The 9454-nt window shown below is 39.3% G+C and overlaps 1 protein-coding gene across 1 annotated transcript in view; it reads right to left on the reverse strand.

Annotated features, from left to right (window-relative positions):
* LOC136031082 (SWI/SNF complex subunit SMARCC2-like) overlaps positions 1-9419 on the reverse strand; it is a gene marked incomplete in the record, with an annotated part of 66096 nt that extends 56677 nt beyond the window's left edge. The window contains 1 exon segment of the mRNA XM_065710352.1: positions 9310-9419.
* Between the last annotated feature and the right edge of the window lie 35 nt (positions 9420-9454).

The raw sequence follows: 9454 nt of genomic DNA on the forward strand, positions 1-9454 counted from the left end.
GTTAAACCATGTGGATACTTAAGTGAAAGTGAGATGGTAAGAGACAAAATAGTTAGTGGAGTCAGAAATCCTAAACTACGTGAAAAACTATTAGCCGTCGGTGACAGCCTTACTCTGGCCCAAGCTGTCACAATATGTCGAGCTCACGAGTCAACCCAAGCACAACTAAAGACATTCGAACAAAAGGAAATAAAACAAGAAGTGGATGCTGTTGCAAAGAGTCGCTCCAACTTCTCACTTAAAAAGACAGAGTGTTACTTTTGTGGCAGAAATTACTCACCCCAGCATGTGTGTCCTGCAAAAGGGAAAACATGTGCCAAGTGTAAAAGACAGAACCATTTTGCAAAAGTCTGCAAAAGTAAGGCGGTGAATATCGTTGGAAATGAGGCCACAAACACTCCAGCATTCACCAGTGACCTGTACAACCAGGAAGAAACAGAGGTGTTCCTGTATGCCATCAACAAGGACTCCAGCAAGGATGAAATCTTTGCTGAGATTTCTGTTTGTGGGCAGATCCACATTGATTTCAAGATCGATACGGGTGCTCAAGTCAACATCCTACCTTCACAGTACCTGGACAGGCTGTCGCCAAAGCCAAAGCTGCTGAAAGCCACGCAACGCCTCACCAGCTACTGTGGATCGACAATACCCTATGTAGGAGTCTGCAACATTCCTTGTCGCTACAAAAATGGGCCTACACAGCAACTCACCTTTTATGTGGTTGAGTCAAACACCACATCTATAATTGGGTTTAAAGCAAGCAAAGACATGAACCTGATCAAGCTTGTTCTGAACATTGAAGAATCACCAGTCAGCAAATATAGTGATGTTTTCAAGGGTATAGGCAAACTCAAAACAGAGTGTGAAATATACTTAAAAGACAATGCAACACCCACAGTACATCCAGCTAAGAAAATACCGCTAGCCCTAAAGCAGAAGCTCAAGACCGAGTTGGAACGCCTAGAAAGTCTCGATATCATTGAAAAGGTTAGTGAGCCAACAGACTGGGTTAATGCCATGGTCATGGTGGAGAAAAAAGATGGTGGTGTGAGACTATGCATCGATCCTGTTGACCTGAACAAGGCAATAAAACGCCCCTACTATCCGGTCCCATCTTTCGACGATGCCATTGCTGAACTGGATGGAGCAGCAGTATTCAGCAGGCTTGATGCCCGCTCAGGCTACTGGATACTCCCACTTTCCACGCGATCCTCCTACTATACAACCTTCAGCACTATCTACAGCCAATACAGATGGAAGAGATACCCCTTCGGCCTAGTGTCTGCGCAAGACGAGTTCCAGAGAAAAATGGAAGAGGCGTTTGAAGGATTGGAAGGTATCAGAATACTTGTAGATGATATTCTGGTATATGGAAAGAACCGCGAGGAGCACGACCAGAGACTATCCGCCGTTCTTAGAAGAGCCAGAGAAAAAGGAATCCGCTTCAACAGTGAAAAATGCGAATTTTCCAAAGACAAAGTCAAGTACTTTGGACGTATCATTAGCAGAGACGGGATAAAACCAGACCCAGAAAAGATTAGGGCTATACAAGACATGCCAAGCCCACAGTCTCAAGAAGAGCTACAGACACTATTAGGAATGCTCAACTTCCTATCAAAATACATACCCGACCTATCCTCGAAAAATAAGCCACTGAGAGATCTTACTAAAGCCACTGATTTCAGATGGGAAACCGATCACGAAGCAAGTATGAAAGAGATCAAGAGCTGCATTTCAGAAAATCTAGCTTTCTTCGACCATATATGCAAAGTGGTTGAACTCAAGGTTGACACTTCAAAGCATGGACTTGGAGCTGAGCTCTCCTCAAATGGGAAGATTGTAGGATTTGCATCTAGGGCCCTTAGCACGACTGAACAGAACTATTCTCAACTAGAGAAGGAACTGTATGCGATCGTGTTTGGGTGCAAACACTTCCATCACTACATCTATGGAAGAAAAACCATTGTGACAACAGATCATCGCCCATTAGAGACCATCTTATCACGACCACTCCATACAGCACCAGCACGACTACAGCGAATGATGATTCAGATCCAGCCATACGACATCGAAGTACACTATAGCCCGGGGTCAGATATCCCAGTCCCAGATGCACTCTCTCGACTACACCTGCCAGACGTTGATACCAAAATGCAGAATGACATCGAAGTTTTTGTGCATACAGTGATGAAATCCTTGCCAGTGAGCGACTCCAAACTAGATGAAATACGCCGCGAGACAGAAAAAGACACTCAACTCAAGGCAGTCAAAGAACTCATACTCAAAGGATGGCCCGGTACACGCCAGTCGTGCCCAACAGATGCCGTTCGATTCTGGAATATCAAAGACGAACTAGCAATCCACGATGGGTTAGTTTTGAAAGGTCAACGAATTGTCGTACCCCATCCTCTCAGAACCAACATAATTCATCAGCTACACTCAGCACACCTTGGGATCGACAAAACCAAACAGCGCGCCTGGATGATTGTGTACTGGCCAGGGATGAACGCTGACATTGAGTCCTTTGTCCAAAAATGTGAAACATGTGCTAAATTTGCAGCAAATAATCAAAAGGAACCGTTGATTAGCAACCAGCCGCCCTCACTCCCATGGCAACACATTGGCATTGACCTTTTCGACTGGAACAAGACCTGCTATCTCATCACTGCCGACTATTATAGCAGATACTTTGAAATAGACAAATTGTCAAGTCAGACATCAACCGCAATCGTCGACAAACTGAAAGCCAACTTTGCACGTTTTGGAATCCCTCAGCTGATAACTTCAGACAATGGCTCACAACTTTTCTCACAAGAGTTCCGAGATTTTGCGCAAGAGTGGGGAATTAGTCTGAAAACCTCCAGCCCCATCTATCCGAGATCAAACCGTATGGTGGAGAAATCAGTACAAACCTGCAAACGGATACTAACCAAAGCGAAAGAAAGTGGAAACGACCCATATATTGCACTTCTAGAATATAGAAACAGCCCAGTTGATGGCCATACCTCACCTGCTCAACTCCTCATGAGCCGCCAGCTATGGTCAGTCCTACCATCAACACACAACCAGCTAAAACCAAGGGTCACCCTCCTTCAGACCTTCCTACAACACAGATCAAAGGAACAGGAAAGACAGAAACGCTATCACGATAAGACTGCAAAACCGCTACGTGAACCTCAACTGGAAGACCAAGTTTTTATCCAGAAGAAAACAAACGGCCCCTGGACCAAAGCGAAAATCATATCATGCCAATCATACGTAGTGGAGACAGAAGACGGTTCCAGGCTGCAACGAAATAGAGTCCATATCTCCCGCCAATCCTTTCCTGTAGCCAAGGAAGAGGTCAGAATCCAGCCCACCACACAGGACGAAAGCAATGACATATCCCAGCCCATCTTAACTGAATCACCCCAGCCAATCCGCACAGACATCAAAACCTCGCCAAGAAATGTTCCGTTACCAAGAGAAGAAGGTGAACCTTCTGACCCACCCCTTGTCCCACCAACCATCGTGCCTACGCCTGAAAATGCCGCTCCCGACTGCCCAGCCACAGGGACTAAATCCCCTACCACTACATCAAAGGTGATGCCGCACACCCGCAGCGGCAGAGTGGTTAGGCCACCTAAAAGGCCGGATTTGTAGGCAGACCGCCTTTCATGAAAGGATGGGAGATGCAGCATTATGGACTAACCCGCTTGTTTATGCTTATGTTGTGCCTAACATTGCTTGCTTGTGCTTATATTTTGTATTTGTTCTAGGTGCTTGGGTTTATAAATAAACTATAAATAGTCAAATGCTACAGGCAGGAAGTAGGACTTATGGTGAATAAGGAAAATACATTCTAAGACAAAGCTGGCAATTCATGATGTATGACAAACAAGAAAAACAAATAACATAATTAAATGCCTTAGAAAACGAAATGAAAAATTGATCCCCGTTTTGAAAGGTGCCCGCCGGGGAGCTGTCTCCTCCTCTCATTTGTTCAATAATTATGTTCTTCAAGCACAAGATAAATGCCCAACCTCATGCATTATTTCCTCTATAGACACCTCCTTAGTATGCTACGCCAACGACGTCCTGAACTTAAGTAGAACATTGCAAAAAGCTTCTGACATTTTTGAAATGCTTAAAACCGAATATCTAAAACTTGGCCTCAGTTTTAACACTGAGAAAACCGAGATAGTTCTCTTCAATTGGCAAAAAACATCACACGTGCCTTCACTGCTTTTTGGTGAAAATCTGTGAATACTGCTGACCACATAAATTACCTCGGAGTTCCCATTGGCTCGTCTCTAAGGCATGCACGTCTTCTACTGATCAAACACCTCAATCAACGAATCTCCAGCTCGTATGCTTCCATAGTCTCTGCTAAATTCCGTTTAGCCGCCCCCTCCTTGCCAGCCTATACAACGTTACTGTTTTACCTCATATTCTGTACCTGGCACCATTTTGGAAACTATTCTCAAAGGCTGAACTGTCTAAAATCCGTGCGCTTTTCTTCCGTTTTGCTAAATACCTCCTACGTTTTCCTCCCTAGTACAGAAACTCAATCCTCATTCAAAAGTATCACATAACCGACCCTCATGTTGCAGTTAAAAATTTCATCAAAAGACACAATATCAAAATAGTAGATCATGATTGGTATAATCTCCTTTTACAATAGATCTGTTTTCGTTTTATTCATTTTAGTGCTATTTTGTTTGCCCTTTTATTAGTTGAGTCTCTTTCTAGTTATGTCTCTTCTGATATGTTCTTATATTTATATGTTTGTGCTCTGTCTTTTACATTTTGTATGATTGACGGGTTTTCAGATAAATAAATAAAAGTAAAAGATAAGTATAACATGGACAGTTTTGTACACTAGACATTTTAATAGAGCTAATCAAAGCCTTTGCCAATAATCTTTCAAAATTTGTGTTCTTAATTTTTAATTAAACTAACTCAAAGACTATCCTATGTTCCCTAACTGTTGAAATTAGGTTCACTACTCTAGTCAAAAATAAAGGTAACAAAGAATATTTTGATGGTGCTCAACCTATTGCACTTACCCCCACTTTCTTAAAACTGTAGCAGGCAAAGTGATTGAAAACAACAAGATCTGACCTTAAGCAATTCTATAATGCTTCCACTGCCCACTATCTTGTTCACCTTATGGAAACACTACATGATAAAGTAAACAAACCTAATACCAGGTTCAATCTTAAAAGGGTGGATTAGAAAAAAAACTTTTGAATTAGTTAACAAGATCACACTAGTAGAAAAAGTTCAAAATGAACTTTAGGTTGGCCCATATCCAATTAGAATAATTGTGCTTTCCTTTCTAATAGAAAATAAGTAGTTAAATAACAAAATACATACTAAAAAGTATGTATTTTGTATGGTGTACCCCAGGGAGCCCTGTTAGGCCCAATTTTGCTGCTGGTAATGAGTAACAAACTTGGTGTTACTAATTTGGATTGATAGGAATTTGTTGATGATCCAAATTTCCTACATACATATCTTAAACAGCAGTTCAATAGATATACTGGAACAGATAGTAAAACTGTTGTTAACAATATGATAGTCAATAATTTCAACAATCAAGTTCTGTAAGACCTCCCCCCCTTGAAATTTCAGTTATTGTTATGAAGTTAATGGGTACTATCATCTCAGGTTACCTGAAATGGGAGCACCATATTAATGATATACAACATACAAATGCCAGATTCTATTTGGCTGAATTCTTTAAAAGATCCAAATCTCTTAAATCCTACTGTTTGAGAGTATTCCTCTCATTTATATGACCAATCCTTACTAAGCCTTCTCTGTTTGGTATCCTTTCAATATTGCTACAAATATTGTTGAATACAATATTTGCAAATAATGTCTAGGAAATATCTTTGATGATGATCAAGTCCTCTTATAGCTCTCTTTTGTGGAGCCATTCTGGTTATCCTTGAGGAAAGGAAAGCAAAATTTGCTTACATTTTGCCATAAATACTCTAAGTAGCCCCCAAACAAATCTACTTCTTTTGAATCATTTTCCTTACCTTAGACTTCACTTCTGTTGTTTGTCTTAACACAAATCCCCATTTTTAGTCTAATAAAATTTTGCACAGAAAAATATGATATAATTTTTTTTTCTTCTACCTAATTGAGATGTCAAATAAGTAGATATCTCCCTCATATTTTATTTCCCTCTGGTTAATATTTATTGTGCAAAGCATATTCCACTAATTCTGATTTTTATGTTTAAATGGCTTATGTTTTTGCTATTTTCTCTTAAGTTTTATATTTATGATGCAATTTCACTTGAAATCAGTTTTTCTTCTTTTTTTGTTGTTCTTTGTTGATACACAAAAAATGGATTAAAGGTAGATAATTTAAGCCTTTCTACTTTTCTCCTTAATTGTGTTTGGGTTTAACATAATACTATTAAAATATATAAGCCTAAGGGATAAGTCTCACCAAGCTATCAGCCAATCCACTACATTTTAATGTTCACCACTTGAGCTTCTGACAGGCTATATTATGACCTAAAAAAGACAGCATATCTCCCAGTCCTTGGTATAAACTACTCTATGTGTCTATATAAGACCTTTTTCAATTATAAATTGATTTGTTACAATTTTTCGAAAATAAAGTAGAAAAAGCACATATCTTAGAACAAAGATAATGAAAGTAATTGATTCAAATCAATACTATTTGGTCTTGAAAAAGTGTACCTTTATTGTACAAACTTTACTACAATACAAGCAGACACTCTTCCCCCAGCATCCCTACTGTTGAAGTGTCCTCCTAAAAAGACTAAAAAAGCTTTATAAAAATAAATAGCTTGCATTGATAACCTTTGCTTGTACTCCTTAAAGAATCTGGTCCATTAGATTGCAAATGCTGTCATATCTTTTTTTTTGTATATGTAAAGTGCAAGGTATAAGTCATCCAAAAATCAAAAACAAGCATATTCATTAAGAAAGGAAACAAAGATCAAGGCAAAATTATGGACCAATTAGTCTTATATCAGTGATCTGTAAAACCATGGAAAGTATTATCAGCAATGCTCTTATAACCCACTTAAAGCATAGGCTATGGTAGATTACTATTTGACTGTCAGCATGGTTTTTTAGGGGCAGGTGAATTGAAACAAATCTGATTCAATCAAATGTCATCTTGCTGTCAGTGTGACATGACTATGATTTGGAGTCCCAAGTTAGCCTGCATTTGCCTAGTCATGACTAGCTCCTTGCTTGAATGCATATATGGCTTGGGACTGGATGATAGCTTTGGAGAGGCTGTCCTAGTAAGGGACTTCAAGTACAGAGAAGAAGTGCCAATGCTCATGTTGATGACAACAGGGGACCTGTAGCTTCTTTGTGTGAACTCTTGTACTTACCTTAAAATTACCTTAAATTGCAGCTTGGAGGAATCTAAGGATTTTTCCTTGTAGAAATCCCAAAGTTGATAATACATGACATATAGTTGAATATGTACACTTGACTAGTGGTATGATGTTGCTGATTCAAGTGCTTCCCAGTTATACTTCCATTCTTTTGTTGACCATTTGTTGTCAAAATGGTTCTTAAAGCTGTCTGTGGGTTTGGGCAGCAATGGTATCTGGCAGTAATTTATTCTAGAGGTCAGTAACATGGTTGGTAAGAAAATGGGCACATTGCCACTTTGAGGAGAAATGCCTGGATAACTGCAAGTTATGTCCCCTTGTACAAGAGTCCTGAGATGCTAGAGGAAGAAGATCAGAAAGTGCCTTTGAATTAATAAGTTTATGAACCAGAATGGCATCACCCTGTCTTCTTCTATAAACCAGAGTTAGGAATTTCAGCTTGCATAGCCTTGTAGGGTAAGGGAGCTTATGCAGTCCACTCACCATCTTAGTGGCTCTTCTCTGGACACCTTCAAGAATTTTAACATCTTTTTAAAAAAAAGGGGGATGCAAGGACCATGTCTCTCTTAAGCCTTGGCCAAACAATTTGCAATAGATAGGGAGAAGAATTGACTTGAAAGGTCATTTCCAATCTGTTTGTAAGTAGCAACAGACAGTGTCTCCTCTCTTCCTTTGATAGACTAGGGTGGAGAGTCTAAGGGACACAAGGCTCTCCTTGTATAGCTTGTCTTGCAAAGCTGGTGTGAGCTTGGTTGATTGTCTTGGGATGCTCTTGAGTACTTTAAAATCCATTTATACTGGGATGATGTCAGTTATGAACATGACAGTATTATTACCTAGCCTAGGCCTATGTCTTGGTCCTATGAGTAGGCCTAGGCTAACCATTTTTGGCCCAAATCTTGCAGTCGCTGCTGCAACCATGATCACCTGGTCTACTTTATCTAGGCAGCAATACTGGGCAAAATTCTAGTTGAGTGACTTCTTGCTATCTCAGAGAGGGGTAAGGTTAGGAAAATGAAACTTTCAAGGATGGGTCTGCAGGCTAAAGTATATCCTGGGAAGGTGTTTAAAGTGTCTATCTCCACTCCTTCTCTCTCTAGAGAACCCTGAAATTTGCCTATATGACAGGTCTATAGCTATTGAAATTTTGACAAAACAACATTTTACCTTAATTTTCTGTTACCAGTGGCTTTCCTTTGCCTTTAGTTCTGAAAATGCAATTCCTGTTATTTGAGTAGAGTTCTGAGCCTTATCAATGTTTGTTTTTTTTTCAAAATTTAGGAAATGTGTTTGCATATCTTTAAAACCTTATAAATTGGGATTGAGCAAAACAATTTTGTTGTACTTTATTCAAGTAGGAGATCTATTTTGTAATGTTTCACTTTTATAACTCATATTATTGAAGGTCATCAATGGTTAGGGCCCTCTAGAGGGAGAAGGAGTAAAGGTAGGTACTTCAAAATAGCTTCCCATGACATACTTTAGCCTATAGACCCATCCTTGAGAGTTTCATTTTCCTAACCTAACCCCTTTCTGAGATAGCAAAAAGTCACTCAACTAAAAATTTACCCAACATTGTAGCATAAAACAATGTTGCTTGCCTCAAGCAAGCAAAAGAAATACTGAAAGCCCAAAACAAAAATTTGTAGAAATAGGCTAGAATCTGTAAAAGGTTTCAGTAGCCTAGCTATCATGAGTCAAACTTATAATAAAAGAAAAAGGGATTCATGTTCATGGTTATGAATATTGAAGACCTTCACTCAATTTTAAAAGCCTACTATGTGGCAAGCTGAATAGCCCAGGACTTTTGTCAACAAGGTGGAGATCACAAAATAATGAAGGCCAACTCAGTTAAGGCAGTCAAATCGAACTAAACAACCAAAAAACTTTTGATTTCTATCTGCCGAAAAGCAAACAAAACTAAATCTTACCTTAGTTGTTTCAATAAGCTATTTAGCCTACAAAGGGGATTTGTTTATCGACTTAAATTATATTTCTTTCTTCCTTGTCGCAGTGTTGATTTTATAAACAAATTCTTCCCAATAATATTCGCTGATAAATTTAATATGGTTAAAG

The sequence above is a fragment of the Artemia franciscana genome, chromosome 9 (genome assembly GCF_032884065.1).
Source record: "Artemia franciscana chromosome 9, ASM3288406v1, whole genome shotgun sequence".
NCBI lineage: Eukaryota > Metazoa > Arthropoda > Branchiopoda > Anostraca > Artemiidae > Artemia > Artemia franciscana.